Source organism: Prionailurus bengalensis, chromosome B1, assembly GCF_016509475.1.
Source record: "Prionailurus bengalensis isolate Pbe53 chromosome B1, Fcat_Pben_1.1_paternal_pri, whole genome shotgun sequence".
Taxonomy (NCBI): domain Eukaryota; kingdom Metazoa; phylum Chordata; class Mammalia; order Carnivora; family Felidae; genus Prionailurus; species Prionailurus bengalensis.
The window spans coordinates 84,963,317-84,978,387 of NC_057344.1; the positions used below are offsets into that span (position 1 = coordinate 84,963,317).

The following is a 15,071-nucleotide window of genomic DNA, read 5'->3' on the forward strand; positions in this document are numbered from 1 at the left end:
CAGAAGAGAACAAAAGTGCAGAGAAACTAAACATAGTATCCAGGCTTACACAAAGAGGTAAAGTTGGGGTTTGCCACGTGTCCTGGATTTCCTGGATTTCATTTGTCATTAGTAGTTCATTCAGCTAACAGGAAGCACAAGGCGTGTGCTATCATTGTGCTTCCTCTCCACATTACCTTCAATTTCAAACCAGGTCTTCTTATCCTTAAAATCAAGAGTTATAAAATGCTTGGGGCTCACAATCCTGTATGTCTTGATTATAACTAAAGGGCAGTATTAGCGGAATTTGAATTGTTTTAATTTCATGCCTTAAATCTAATGATCCTGTACCAGCATGACCAGCAAAATGCTGCTATAATCCAATTTACTTCACTCTATTTATTTCCAAATAGCTACTTTCTAGGTCTGAACAACTAAACATGTCATCCGTAACAACTCTGTGTCATCCTAACCCACAGTAGCCCAGCTGACATCTACCTTGGAAGAATGGGAAGATGGAAGTTTCATAATCTCCTTTACCCTGTGGCTAAGCCACCACACTCTTGCTTTTATCCTGGGATTCCTGGAATCTTTTCCCAACGTGGTTTGATAATAACAATCATAAATACCATCATACATTTACATATCTATTTATTGGAAGAATCACTTGGGAGAAGGAAGAGCAATTAATCCTAGGAAGTTCCTAGTTAAATGAAGATCCAGCAAGAGCAGCTAGCTTTGTCTTTGGAAATACACCCTGTAGGTTCCAGAGAAATAAGATAGTTTGTAGAATGCCAATATATGCTCAGGAGCTAATTCCAAATCTATAAAAATCCCTTGGGAGAGAGAAGGATCTATTTGGCAGACTAGACTTGGATAGTTGGGGGCCGGAAGTAGAGGATAAGATGAGGAAGAAGGTTGTAGTTGTTGTACCCCCTTCCCTCCTTATCTTCCCTGAAAGGTAGGATTAGGTGATCTTGTTTTACTGCACATGTTAAACTTGACTGGCACTTTCTGGTTGGACCTGGATTGTGGGGCACTCAGAACCTAGAAAATCGGCAACATAACTGCATGAACCCATACCCTGGGTCCAAGTAATTGTTTTTCCCATCATTGCTACAAGACAGAGGAGTACCTCCAGTAAGACACTGGGAAAGATCCTTGACAAACAAGGTACTGGAATTGGAGAGTCACGGAACTGTTAAATCCAGAGTGCAACAGTATACCCTTCAACCTGGAGAGTATCCCACACCAACGCATTTGGAGGACATAAGCTAGAGCCAAGGGTTTTGTCTCCTGGCTGATGATAATGCTAGCCATGATGATCCCAATCTAAGAAAGAGAAGTTTACAGGGAAGAGTATATAGTGTGGTCTCTATAAAAGAGAGATAAAACTTAAAAAAATTTATGCCAGATGGGAAAAGCCTAATGAAACAGATAAAACAAGAATTAAAAAAAAAATGCTTTGTAGACTGTAAGAAGGATTTTGGAAATATGAATCGGGAGCAAGAAATATGAAGAAATAACTGGGTATAATAAATATAAAAAAGCCACAAGTCATAAAGTAGAGAATTAAGTAGATAGCCTGAATGTCAGAAACAATACTGTTGGAAAGTGGCAGAATGAGCTACACAGTTAGATCGGGCAATATCCTGGAAGCCATTAGTAAGTAAAAATTAGCTAGGGGGAAAAAAAAAAAGGAAGAGTGAAGTGTACATGGAGGATGAAAGTAGGAAATTCAACTCTGTATTTGCAGAGTTGCATTTGAAAAATAAGTCTGTTCTCCAGAAGAGAACAAAAATAAGTCTACTTGCAGTCTGAAAAATAAGACAACAAATAAAAAGATAATAATCAAGATTTTTCCAAAATTCTAAACATCGGACCTCAAAATAAAGAAGATAACAGACTAGCAAAGAAAATAACTTGAAAACACATCCCACTCATAGGGATATTTTAGTAGCATTCACAAAGATTTAAGACCTCCAAAGAAGACACACAAATGGCCAACAGGCACATTAAAAGATGCTCAACATCACCGATCATCAGGGAATGCAAATCAAAACCACAATGGGGTATCACCTCACACCTGTCAGAATGGCTAAAATAAAAAATACAACAGGGGCGCCTGGGTGGCGCATTCGGTTAAGCGTCCGACTTCAGCCAGGTCACGATCTTGCGGTCCGTGAGTTCGAGCCCCGCGTCAGGCTCTGGGCTGATGGCTCAGAGCCTGGAGCCTGCTTCCAATTCTGTGTCTCCCTCTCTCTCTGCCCCTCCCCCGTTCCTGCTCTGTCTCTCTCTGTCCCAAAAATAAATAAACGTTGAAAAAAAAATTAAAAAAAAAAAATACAACAAACAGCAAGCGTTGGCAAGGATGTAGAGAAAAAGGAACTCCCGTGTACTGTCGGTGAGAATGCAAACAGGTAGAGCCACTGTGGAAAACAGTACAGGAGTTCTTTAAAAAATTAAAAATAGAATTACCATATGATGCAATAATTCTACTACTGGGTATTTACCCAAATAGCACAAAAACACTAATTTGGAAAGATATACGCGCCCCTATGTTTACTGCAGCATTATTTACAATAGCCAAATTATGGAAGCAACCCAAGAGTCCATTTATATAGATGAATGGATAAAGAAGATGTGGTATATTTACAATGGAATATTACTCAGCCGTAAAAAAGAATGAAATCTTCCATTTGCAACAATATGGATGGATCTAGAGAGTATAATGCGAAGTAAAATATGTCAGTCAAAGAAAGATAAATACCATTTGATTTCACTCATAGGTGGAGTTTAAGAAACAAAACAAAGAAAAAAGAGACAAACAAACAAACAAAAAAACAGACTCTTAACTATAGAGAACAAACAGATGGCTACCAGAGGGGAGGTAGGTGGGGAGATTGTGAAATAGGCAAAGAGGATTAAGTGTACATTTACCATGATAAGCACTGAGTCATATATAGAACTATTGAATCATTATACTGTACATTGGAAACTAATACAGCACTGTATATTAACTACACTGGAATTAAAAAAAAAAAAATTCACGCCAAAGAGAAACTTCAACAATATTCATTAGAGTGAAAACAAAGGTCACAGTGACATCAGGCTTCTTGAAAGAAACAACAGATACAAGAAGATAATGGAGCAGAGTCCCCACAATGCTGAAGAAAAATAGGGGTGCCCGAGTGGCTCAGTCAGTTAAGTGCCTGACTTCGGCTCATGTCATGATCGCAGGGTTTGTGAGTTCCAGCCCTGCATCAGGTTCTGTGCTGACAGCTCAGAGTCTGGAGCCTGCTTCTCATTCTGTGTCTACCCCTATTTCTGCCCCTCCCCCACTCACGGTCTGTCTCTCTCCGTCTCTCAAAAATGAATAAGCATTAAAAAAAAATTTTTTTTAATGCTGAAGAAAAATAACCTTGTACCTAGAATTAAGTGTCTGGGCAAGCCATTATTTACATCTGGGAAAAATTAGTATATTCACAGGTACATAAGACCTCATAAAAATTCACCCTTTGCAGCCTGTTTGAAGTAATTTTCGGAGGAAGCAAAAAGATATAGGAAGTAAAGGTAAGTAAAAATTTGACATTTACTATTGTTTCAATAAAGCAAAACTTACAAAGCACTTAGAGTACTGCTTACACATTAAGTACTCAGTAAAAATAAGCAGCTGTTATCTTTGTTTTTTTATTTACTTTGGTTTTTTTTATTTATTCTATTTACTCTGTTAAATAGTTGCACTCTTACTGACACTGTCATCATTCTCCAATACTAAAGAAAATGCTTTTTAAGCATAGTTCTGTGTTAAGTATGATGTTTACTAGAGATTATTTTGCAAATATCATTCATTCATTCATTTACCCATTTGGAAGATCCCATTTAATCTTATGAAACTCTTACTCAAAAGTTTGATAAAACTTTTTCTGCATGCAGCCATTAGGATTATATTAATAGGGTTTCTAATATTGGACCATCCATACGATCTGTAGGTAAATTCCATTTGATTAAGATAAGAGTGTCTCCTGGCAGGTGCAGTAGCACTGTGTTTTACTCTTACGTTAGCTAGTATTTTATTTAATATTAAAAAATGCTGCTGAGGCTTTGTTACTCCGACAGTCTTGATGAACTTGCTTATTAGTTTTCATAGCTGGTTAATTTTCATGGCTTTCATTCATAAATAAAGATAATTTTACCCCCTCCCTTTTAATCTTCATGCCTCTTCTTAGTTCTTCCAGTGAGGTAGCAGACTAGGTGAAGGGTACAGGCTCTGGAGAGAGACTTAACTGAGGACCTTGGGCACAGGGTCTTGGTGCCTCTGAGTCATCTGAAGAGTAGCTGGAAAAGCACCTCCAGGAGTTTATGAGGGTTCCACAAGTTAAAGTGCTTGGCACATGGCCAACAATAAATGTTAGCTATTGAAATATTTACTGAATAAAGTTAAGAACAAGAGATACCTAATCCAATCTTGGAAATTTAGGAAAATATCCTCAAAAAAAAAACAATACCAAACTGAGACCTCTGGACCAGGTGGGTGAATCAGGAGAAAGGGGAGAGGGAAAAGAATGGATGGAATAATGCACTCTGGAGGGGAGACACACACATCCACATGCTTAGTGATGACAGAAAACATGTTTAGAGAATGGACAGCTGTTTAGTACAACCATACATGGATGACCCAGCTATTCATATACCAATATTCATTTCTCCAGTAGATAACAAGTTCCTGAAAGGAATCATGTTCGGTTCAGCTTTTTATCCCTCAGAGCACTTGAAATTGAGCCATGCACTGAGAAAATGTTCAATAAATATTTGTATTTTTAGGAAGGTTTATGGTCCGTTGTTCATCGGCCTGATTGACAACCATAGCATGGAAGCCAATACTTTACAAACTGCAGAGGCTGAGAGTAATGCACCTTGAATTAAGAAAGGTCAAAGTTTAGAGGAGAAATATCTCAATACCAATCTAAATGAGCCATCATAAAACCACATGTCTGAAGTTTTAGACGTCCTTCACAAAATAATGAAAAGAGGATCTTGCTTCCCAGGAGTAGAGTCTAAAGGTATACGATATAGATCCTTAAAATGTTGCCATTTGGGGTTACTGCAAATTTTCAAGTGACATCATAAAGCTGTTATGACTATATATTTGTTTCCTAGGATTCTTGGGAAAAGGAGCACTAAATAAGTCAAATATTAACCATCCTAATATTTTTACAAAAATTTTCTCATCTTTTTTGTACTTGGAAATCTTTTTTTTTTCAAAATACTTGGCAAAAAAAAATTAAGAAAGTTTAAAAATTTTTATTTGAAGAAATTTAGAGAATAGGGTGTATCTTGTTTCATTTCATTTGTTGAAGCATTTGCTTTGCACTTATAAAATTACTCCCTCAATAAAAACGGGCACAAAACATTAAACAGCCCCTCCCTTTCTTTGTTTTAGTTCTAAAAAGGTTCATTCTAATCTATAAAGCTCATAAGCATCATCCTAAAAATGAATGTAAGGGTTTTATCAGTAGCCTGACCCAAATTAGATCCTTAGGAAATTCTATTTCCCCTCCTGACCTTGACAATAAGGAGTCTGCTGGGAGTGGTTTTCCAACAGCTCTGTGATGATCACTGGTGATGTATTTCTAGTCCAATCTGGTCAAACTCCTTTTCTCAAAAACTTACTATCACTTGACCCCTCAGCAATATGTGATAGATTATTTTTTTTATTTTTTAATGTTTATTTTTGGGAGAGAGACACACAGACCACAAGTGGGGGAGGGGCAGAGAGAGAGGGAGACAAAGAATCTGAAGCAGGCTCCAGGTTCTGAGCTGTCAGCACAGAGCCCGACGTGGGGCTGGAACTCACGGACCATGAGATCATGACCTGAGCCGAAGTCGGACGCTTAACTGACTGAGCCACCCAGGCGCCCCTGTGATAGATTATTGACAAGAAAAATAACATTTTTAAAGGTTTACTATGTGCCCGTTTTTATTGAGGGAGTAATTTTATAAATACGGTGTTTCCCAAACTCCAGCCCTTCCAACTCCATGATCACAGTTCTTGTCATTCTTTGTCCCATCTTCATCATTTATTCAAGAGGAGAGTCAATATGAACACAAGTCAATAATGATAAAATGTCGCAGATACAATTAGAGAGCTATCCATCGGGAGAGGACAGAACAAAGGAGAAAATGTAGTCAATATTTCCGGGGGGAGGAGGTGGCTAGAGGGGAAGTAATGTTGGGGTTTTGCCTGGAGAATTTCGCAGAGAAAGTGACTCTTTAAAGACTGGTATATTTACAAAATGAACTCACAGCTACAGAAAATAGATTGGTGGTTGCCAGAAGCAGGGGCTTGGTGGGTGGGTGAAATGGATACAAGGCGTCAAAAGGTACAAGCTTCCAGTTATAAAATAAACATGCCATGGGAATGCAATGTACAGCCCGGTGACTACAGTTAATGACACTATACTGCCTGTCTGAAAGTTTCTAAGAGGGTAAGCCTCTCTTGCATGGGAGTTTGGAAGTAGTAGGGTGGGGGGGAGGGAAGGGGGCGGGGACATTCAATTCAGTCCATAACAGTTACCTTTCCAAAAACTGAAAAAAATCTGAACTCCAAACATATCTGACCCTAAGAGTTTGGGATAAAGTACTATAAACCTTAGTTTATAGTTATAGGTACATGGAAAAGAGTTTAAGCACAGTGCTGGTGGGAGTGCCACAGGAAGTACGTGGGTTAGGGAAAACCTCACTGCAAATGGGATATTGAACTAAACCAGTGAAGTAAGGGAGTGGGCTATATCTGAGATAACAGCAGTCTAAGAAGGGGAACAGCAAGTTCAAAGACTCTTAGATAAGAGCAGTGCAGTATGGGTGCTGAGTAGAAAGACTGTCAGTGTGACTGAAACAGTGAGCTAAAGGAATAATAGTAGAGGAGATAACAGATATACAAATCACTTAGGGCCTTACTGACCATTGTAACGGAATTTGGCTTTTAGAGAAGTGAGATGAGAAGGCAATAGTGGTTTTGAATAGAGTAGCATGACCTAATTAATGTTTTAACAGAATCACAACGAGGGTACCTGGGTGGCTCAGTAGGTTAAGCATCAGACTTAGGCTCCGGTCATTATCTCATAGTTCTTGAGTTCAGGCCCCACATCGGGCTTTCTGCTGTCAGCACAGAGCCTGTTTCAGATCTTCTGTCTCGTTCTCTCTCTGCACCTCCCCCTCTCATGCTCTCCCTCTCTCAAAAATAAATAGACTTTAAAAATAAAATCACAACGTGCAGCTGATAATCTCCAAAGATGGATGCCATCATCACTGCCTTCCTTTCGTGAACAAGCATGACAAGTTACCCAGCAAGAGGCAGAGTCTGTGTCCTCTCCCACTGAATCTGGGATGGGCTTCTGACTGTTTCATTCTGACCAATGAAGCAAACATAAAGTCTGGGAATTTTGTTCCCAGGCCTTAAGAGGATTTGCAGCTCCCACTTCCTCTTTTATGGACCCTGGACACTATGGAAGGAGTCTGACAACCCTGAGACCATCACGCCAGAAGAAAGCCCAATCTCGCCATGTGAAAAGGCCAAGTGGAAGAGAATGAAGGAACCCAGCCAACAGCCAGATTCAATGTCTTGAACCATCTCCGATAGTCCTTGGACAAATGGAGTCAAATCAACTGAGACCACAGACATTGTGGAGTAGAGACAAGTCATTGTCACTATGTCCTGTCCAAATTTCTAACCTCAAAACCTTGAACAAATAAAATGGTTCTAAATTTTGGAGTTTATTGTATAGCAATGAAAAACTGACACTAAAACTGGGATGAGACCGGGTGATGTGTAGATACCTAAAGAGTATCAAGGACACAGTGAAGGCCAGAAAGGCATTGATGAACTTCTTCCTGGAGGCCGGACAGAAGCAACTCGTATTACGTAGTGGCAGAATGTTTGGCAACACTGCAACAATATGGAAGAATGAAAACATACCTCATGAGCTTGTGGGCCTACCTAAGGAGATTTCTGAATGTGATAACTGGCTTCATTCAGCTGCCTAGGATTAATTACGGGAAGAGAAAGATGAACTGAAGTGTTCAAGTAGAAGTTAGAGGGAATCATTCAACACAGGACTTGCTAGGTTAGAAAATAAAACTTTTTGGGGCACCTGGGTGGCTCAGTCGGTTAAGCATCCGACTTCGGCTCAGGTCATGATCTCGCGGTCTGTGAGTTCGAGCCCTGCGTCGGGCTCTGTGTTGACAGCTCAGAGCCTGGAGCCTGTTTCAGATTCTGTGTCTCCCTCTCTCTCTCTGACCCTCCCCCGTTCATGCTATCTCTCCCTGTCTCAAAAATAAATAAATATTTAAAAAAAGAAAATTAAAAAAAAAAAAAAGAAAATTAAACTTTTTGTCATTCTTGCCTCTCCAGACAGCAGTAGATGCTCAAAGAAAGAAGCAGTCTTAGGACAAAGTTCAAAGCCAAGTATTAGTATAATGTACTCTCAGGTTAAAGATCAAATCAAGCATGTGGCTGGAAGATGCCTCATTAAGACCTCACATTAAGGCAGAGCCTCAGAGACTCAGTCAGCGGGACAAAGGACTTCTTCTTTTTTTTTTTTTTTAACATTTATTTTTTATTTTTGTGTGGGACACAGAGACAGAGACAGAGCACAAGGTGGGGGAGGGGCAGAGAGCGATGGAGAGACACAGAATCCGAAGCAGGTTCCAGGCTCTGAGCTGTCAGCACAGAGCCTGACATGGGGCTCAAACCCACGAACCACAAGATCATGACCTGAGCCAAAGTCTGACGCTTAACGGACTGAGACACCCAGATGCTCTCCAAAGGGTTTCTAAAACAGTAAGTGTCTCTCCTATAGCATTCGGATTTGCAGCCGAAGTAAAGAGGAGCCTGTCATAAAAGTCTTGGGTACATAAGTTTTCCATAATGGAATGAACCTCAATAAAATTTATAGGAAGGCCTCAAGGTTTATGAGAAAACTGTACTAAAATAACTCACCACCAGGTAAACGAAAAGGAGGACACAGAAGATCCCTAGATCCCGAACTCAAAGCTGGAAGCAGTCTACCCAAGTGCTGACAAGAGCTATTTCTCATGGAAAAGGAAGAATGACTCAAAGGAGGGGTCTTTAACTTTCCAGTCAGCCCAGCTGAGGTGCCAGACATAGGAATGAAGAAATCTTCTGGGATGTTTCATCTCCAACAAGCTGAATGTAGCCCAGATTGCAGAATCATGACAAATAACAAATTACTATTTGTCAAGCCAGTGGGTTCTGGGTGTTTCTGTTCATTTATTTTGTGGGTTTGTTTGTTTGTTTAATGCAGGCAGGGCAAATAACAAGCATTCTGACTGCTGTGTTGTGTTAAGAACAAGCTGGGGGTGGGGGGAGCAAGTACAGCATCAGGGAGACCAACTCTTGCAATAATACCATAAGGCAGGACAATAGTGGCTTGGACCTAGATGGCAGCTGCAAAGGTGACAAGAAGTCAGATGTGGGATATATTTTGAAAGGACAGTTTAAAGGACTTAGTGGCAGATTAAAATGTGGGGTATGGAAAAAAAAAAAAAAGGAGAACTCCAAGACTGACTAAGAGATTATCCATGCAACTCAAAGAATAGAACGGCCATCAAGTGAGATAAGGGAGACCATGGAAGAAGCAGTTTTGGGGGTTAAGTCAGGAATTCAACGAGTAGGATACATCTACTCAGGAATGCAGACTAGACTGTTGTCTAGATGAGTCTGGAGTTCAGGGGGAGGTCATGACTGGAGACACGAATCACCACTCTCGGAAGGCACTAACAACCACCAGGCAGGATGCAGTCAGGGAGTGAGTGTACATAGATAGAGAAAGGATCCAGTGACTGAGCAGCGGACTCCTCTGTTGAGAGGATAGGGAATAGGAACCAGCAAGCTACTGAAATGGATGATGGGGAGGCAGAGGACAATGACGAGAGGAGGACTGTCTGGAAGCAAAAATGAAGAACTCAGGTCCTGCTGAAAGGGAACCCAGCCCTAACCACGGATTTAACATGGGGAGGGGGGGTCTTGGTATCTCTGATGATACAGTTTTATGGAGCAGTAGGAATGACAGGCTGCCTGGTTCAAGAGAGAATGAGAAGAGAGAAATTGGAGACAGAAAGTAGAATTGACTTTCAGAGCTTTCCTATAAAATGGAGACCTAAAAACCAGGTGGCAGCTGGAGAGAAACACGAAGCCAAAGAGAGTTGTTTGTTGTTGCTGTTTATGGGAGAAATTATAGTCATGGGAAAGACCCATTAGAGAGAGACAAAAATTGATGATAGAGAGAAGGAATGAATTGCTATAGCTATGTCCTTTAGCAGATAATAGGAATAAGACTGTACATCTGAAGGACTGCCGTGGATTTCTGGCTCATTTCCTTATCTCTAATTATTTTTTCTTCAATAAATCCTACCCCAGACTAATTTTCCCCAATTACAATACTCCAACATTGTTTTTTTGCTATATTATATTTTCTACCTGTTTTACATTCCTCTGATTACTTCTTAAATTGTTGAATGATCTCTCATTGAAGTCGATACAAACCAGTCATGTGACCAACCCTTGGCTGGGCTCACACTATTATGTCTTTATTCAAAATATAACTGTAGAGACACATAACAAGATTAATTTACAGAGAAAAAAGCTATTACAGCATACAAGGAGAAATATAAGGAGAAAATAATTCTACCTGGGCAGTAGAAGGGGTTTCAGAAACTGTGGAGATTGGAGGCTTTGAGCAGGAGGCAGGAAGAATGACAAAAAGTGAGCAGGAATAGCAAGGGTGGTCTAGAGTATAGAGTAGTGTGTCTAGAACTGCATGGAAGAGGAGCCCAGACTGGGAAGGCTATCTAAGACCCCCAGCAGGGCTAGAACCTATTCCTGCCCCCCCAACACTGCTCTCAGTGGGAAGCCTCTGCAGCTGCCAGTTCTTTACCATTCCCCCCCCCACCCCACCCCTTGACAAAAACACACACTATTGCTTAAGCACAATGGGCCATGGCAATGCAGAAACCAAGCATAGGGGGCAGGGCGGGTAACAGGTTGAACCAGAGCAAACTGAGATCTTCAAAGGGAAGAACAGGCACCCCTGGGGAACCCCATAGCTGTCCAAGGTCTGTAAGGGTATAGAGAGTTCTAAAGGAACCAATTTTCAGATCCACTATTTACAAAGGGACCCCTTTTTATAAGCAATATGCCTGAAATGTGCTGACAGCAAGCATTTTCTGGCAAGTTCTCCTTTCCCACTTCCCCTTTCATAATTACCCTCCACCCATTTTACCAAAGAAAGGCACATCACTCTCCCATTCAGAATCTTACCATGTGCCTTGCCTCTCCAGGGTGCCAAATCAAGGGGCAATTTGAAAAACTGGTATTAGAGAAACCTGCCTTAATCAAAGCATTGATATCAACACCACCCAGGTCTACATTTATGATACACATCTTATGATACAATATAGTTTTATGCCTCATAATTATCAAAACTCAAATGAATTACTCTGGTTACCTGTGTACTAATAATCTTTACAATAACATAAAGAATAATTTTAACAAAATTATTTTAAAACTTTTAAACATATACTTTTTGTTGTTGATACGTACAAAAGAAAATAAGTGGGGAAAATATACTGTAAAGTTTCTAGCTATAAAGTGTTCAGTTAAAGAATAACTGGGGTCAGTGCTAACAGTGCACAAGGAGTATTTCATTTCTCGAGTTTCTATTAGAAGGTACATGAACGAAATGCCCAGTGAGAGTGAAATGATACAAGGGATCATGGCATGTGCCACAGGGCTGCTTTCCTATGTCACTCTGATGAGTAGAGCCTCCCCCCACCAACCTTACAACCGATCATATTTTCTTCTTGTAGGATCATTTTCAGTTTCAATTCCTCTATTTAACAAAATACTGTCGTCACTCTCCTGATCCCCTCTGCACCCTGTTAGCACTTGGAGAAACCTTAGTATTTGGAAAACAATCAACTATGTATTCTTAGAACATGATCAGCTAACAGGCATTCAGACTTTTTTAATCCATATTTATATGGTCTATATACAAAATATGCATGGAGATAGATAGATAGATAGATAGATAGCAGATCTACGTATATTTTGGTCCTTCCAAAGATGACCTGCAAGACACTACTGGACTCTGGAATAAAACACTGAAAAATATATGTATACATATGCCCTGCCTCCAGACATAAAACATATATGAATAACACTGCTGAATTGAAATGAGATCAAACAGCCTCTTATTTATTTTTCATTCCAACACTGAGTGTAACCTGAAAAAAAAGTGAAGTAATAAATGGTAATTAATATAATTAATAATAGTTAATTAGTAAAACTCACCATTAAATAGCTAGTAGTAAATACATTGCAGTACTAGCTAAAACCACACATGTTCTCTCAACGCCCCTATGGAATTTTTCCATTCAATCCATTCAAATAGGAGAGCAGCAAGCACTTAAGCATTGTTCAACCTCAAAAGCCTCACATGGTAATCTGCAATCACTGAGTAAGTAAATCTAAGAGCTAATACTGAGCTAAGAAAAGAAGCTGGCTTCTTGCCAACTCTCATACCATTGGAGCCTGTGAAAAGGCTTCTTAAATAGTTGACTACACCACCTCGGTTGTGATATAACTGGGAAAGGCTTCTGTTCTGATCTCTCCATGAATCCCACCTTTCTACTTGGATGGATGAATGGTTAGATCGATAGATTCAGACATTGATCAATCCACCTGTACCTATGTCATGCTCTATCAGCAAAAACTGATGCAAATTAAACAAATGTTTTCATTCAGGAACCGTAAGAGAAATTTCTCCAAGGAACCAAACGTGAATAAATACTCATGCGAATATTATTTGATCATAAAGCTACTCTTTAAATGTATAATTAATGAAGTCAATCATGCAAGTATTGTATAAGCAGTATTACTTGAAACCCAACCTTCTATCATAAAACTGCATCAAAATGAAGTAGTAGATAGTTGTCACTGACAAACTGTGGGAAATACTTCTATGGAAATATCATCCTTTATAAACACCAGTGATCTGAAATCTGTCCAGGTTCAAATCCCAGCTCTACCACTTAACTAGCTCTGTGACTTTGGGAAAGTTATTTAATTACCCTATGCTTCCATTTTCTCGGCTATATAACACAGCCCGTACCACCACCTAAGTTTATCTTGATGATTTTTAAAAATACATACATACTCGGAACAATGTCCGGTACATACTAAGAACTCAACAAGTATTAGCTATGATTCATATTATTTCCCATAATTCAAGTTGCTGGCCAAAAGACAGCACTCTCTGTATTATCATTAACTAACCTTCAAAAGAATAGTTATCTAATGAACAAACTTAACAGTCAACTCTAAGAGAGAAATGAAAAAAAGGACAGTTTTCTAAGTTTTAAAATGTTTTAAAAACTATTTGGGGTCCAAGAGACATTTGAAAACCTAATTAGAGTTGTGGATATTTTCTTCAGAAAAATCCACTTACATACAACATTTCAGGGCTTCATTCACATCCTTCCTGAAATCTACTCAGAGCCAGCAAACCTGAGATGGAGAACCTTCTAGGGTTTAAAATCCTTCAATTATCGAACTCTATTTCAATAAACGTTAAACCACAGATTTTCCCCATCCTCCAAAAAAGATTATAAACTTGTATTTCATTGACAAATATTGTGTCTTGCAATATAGCTGTTGACATTTATATACAAATCTCATTGATGAAAAGAAAATCATCAAATTGTTCTTCTTAAGTCCCCCAATAATCTGCAGTAAAGTTCCAAACTCCAGGACAACAGCTTCAAATCAGGTTCTAGAGTTGCCACTCCAAATCGGCAGAGAATAGTGAACCAAAGTATGGGAAGGAGCATCTGGCTGGCTCAGTCCACAGAGCATGCGACTCTTGATCTCAAGGATGTGACTGCAAGCCCCACATTGGGTGCAGAGCTTACTTAATATATATAGAGAGAGAGAGGGAGAGGGAGAGAGAGAGAGAGATGATAGATAGATAGATAGATAGATAGATAGATAGATAGACAGACAGGCAGACAGGCAGACAATTAAAAATCAAAGTATAGGAACACTGCCTACTAGAGATTCAGGACCAGTGACTAACCTAACTCCTCTGGGTCACTCTGTCACAGAGCAGATCATATGCAGGAAAAGGCCATTCTGAGTATGACTAAAATTTTGAGAGGAGGAAACAGAGGGAGAGATGTAAGAATGTGACCTTAAAACACAATCACAACAAACCTTTAGAACTTTCTGAGATATCTTAACTTGATTATGTAAAATTTTAAATTCTTCATTGCTTTTTAAGTCTAAGAAGGCTATTGCTTTTTCTTCAGTTCCTTCTTTTATATATCTTTATATAAACGATATATTTATATCTTTTCTATATCTTTATGCTTTTTCCTTTGTGCCTCCTTCCTCTATCTACCATGCCCACCACACTGCTTTTCAATAAAAGAACAGTAGTTTAAAATTTGATCCATATTGTATGGTGCTTGATGCTTTCAGTGGAATAGTCCACCACACAGCCACTGCACTGCTGAAGGCCAGGATCACCCGGACCTTATCTGTTCATTCAATCAAACCTTTTTATTTTAGGCACACTGACAATAAAGGTCAATAAAACCTTTTTATTTTAGGCACACTGACAAGATGAGCAAGCCCATCAGTTACAGGTAGATGGTATGCCCCTTGCCATAACATTAGAAAGTAGTTTTAAAAACATAATGGAAAAGTAGCTAGCAAAAACCACTTTACTTCCAGTTCTGAAACTTCTGACGCATCCTGTTTAAGAATCTGTTATAAGCATCGTTTAAGAATCATCTTGCTTTATGGATACGCTGACGTTATCAAAGTCTTCAACGCACGGAATTACATAGTTCAATTAAAATGAATTGTAAACATTCGCAAAATGCAGTCTCAGTAACACTGGAAAAAAATTAACTGGACTTTCATTTAAATCCATCTTGAATAAGGATTTTACTGCAAGCTTAAGTCTCCTGTATCTCCAAGTTTCTAATACTGCTTTTCTAAGAGATGA

The 15,071-nt window shown here is 39.3% G+C and overlaps 1 protein-coding gene across 2 annotated transcripts in view; it reads right to left on the reverse strand.

Moving 5' to 3' along the window:
- IL15 (interleukin 15) overlaps positions 1 to 15,071 on the reverse strand; it is an 80,553-nt gene that overhangs the window by 64,565 nt on the left and 917 nt on the right. The window lies entirely within an intron of this gene.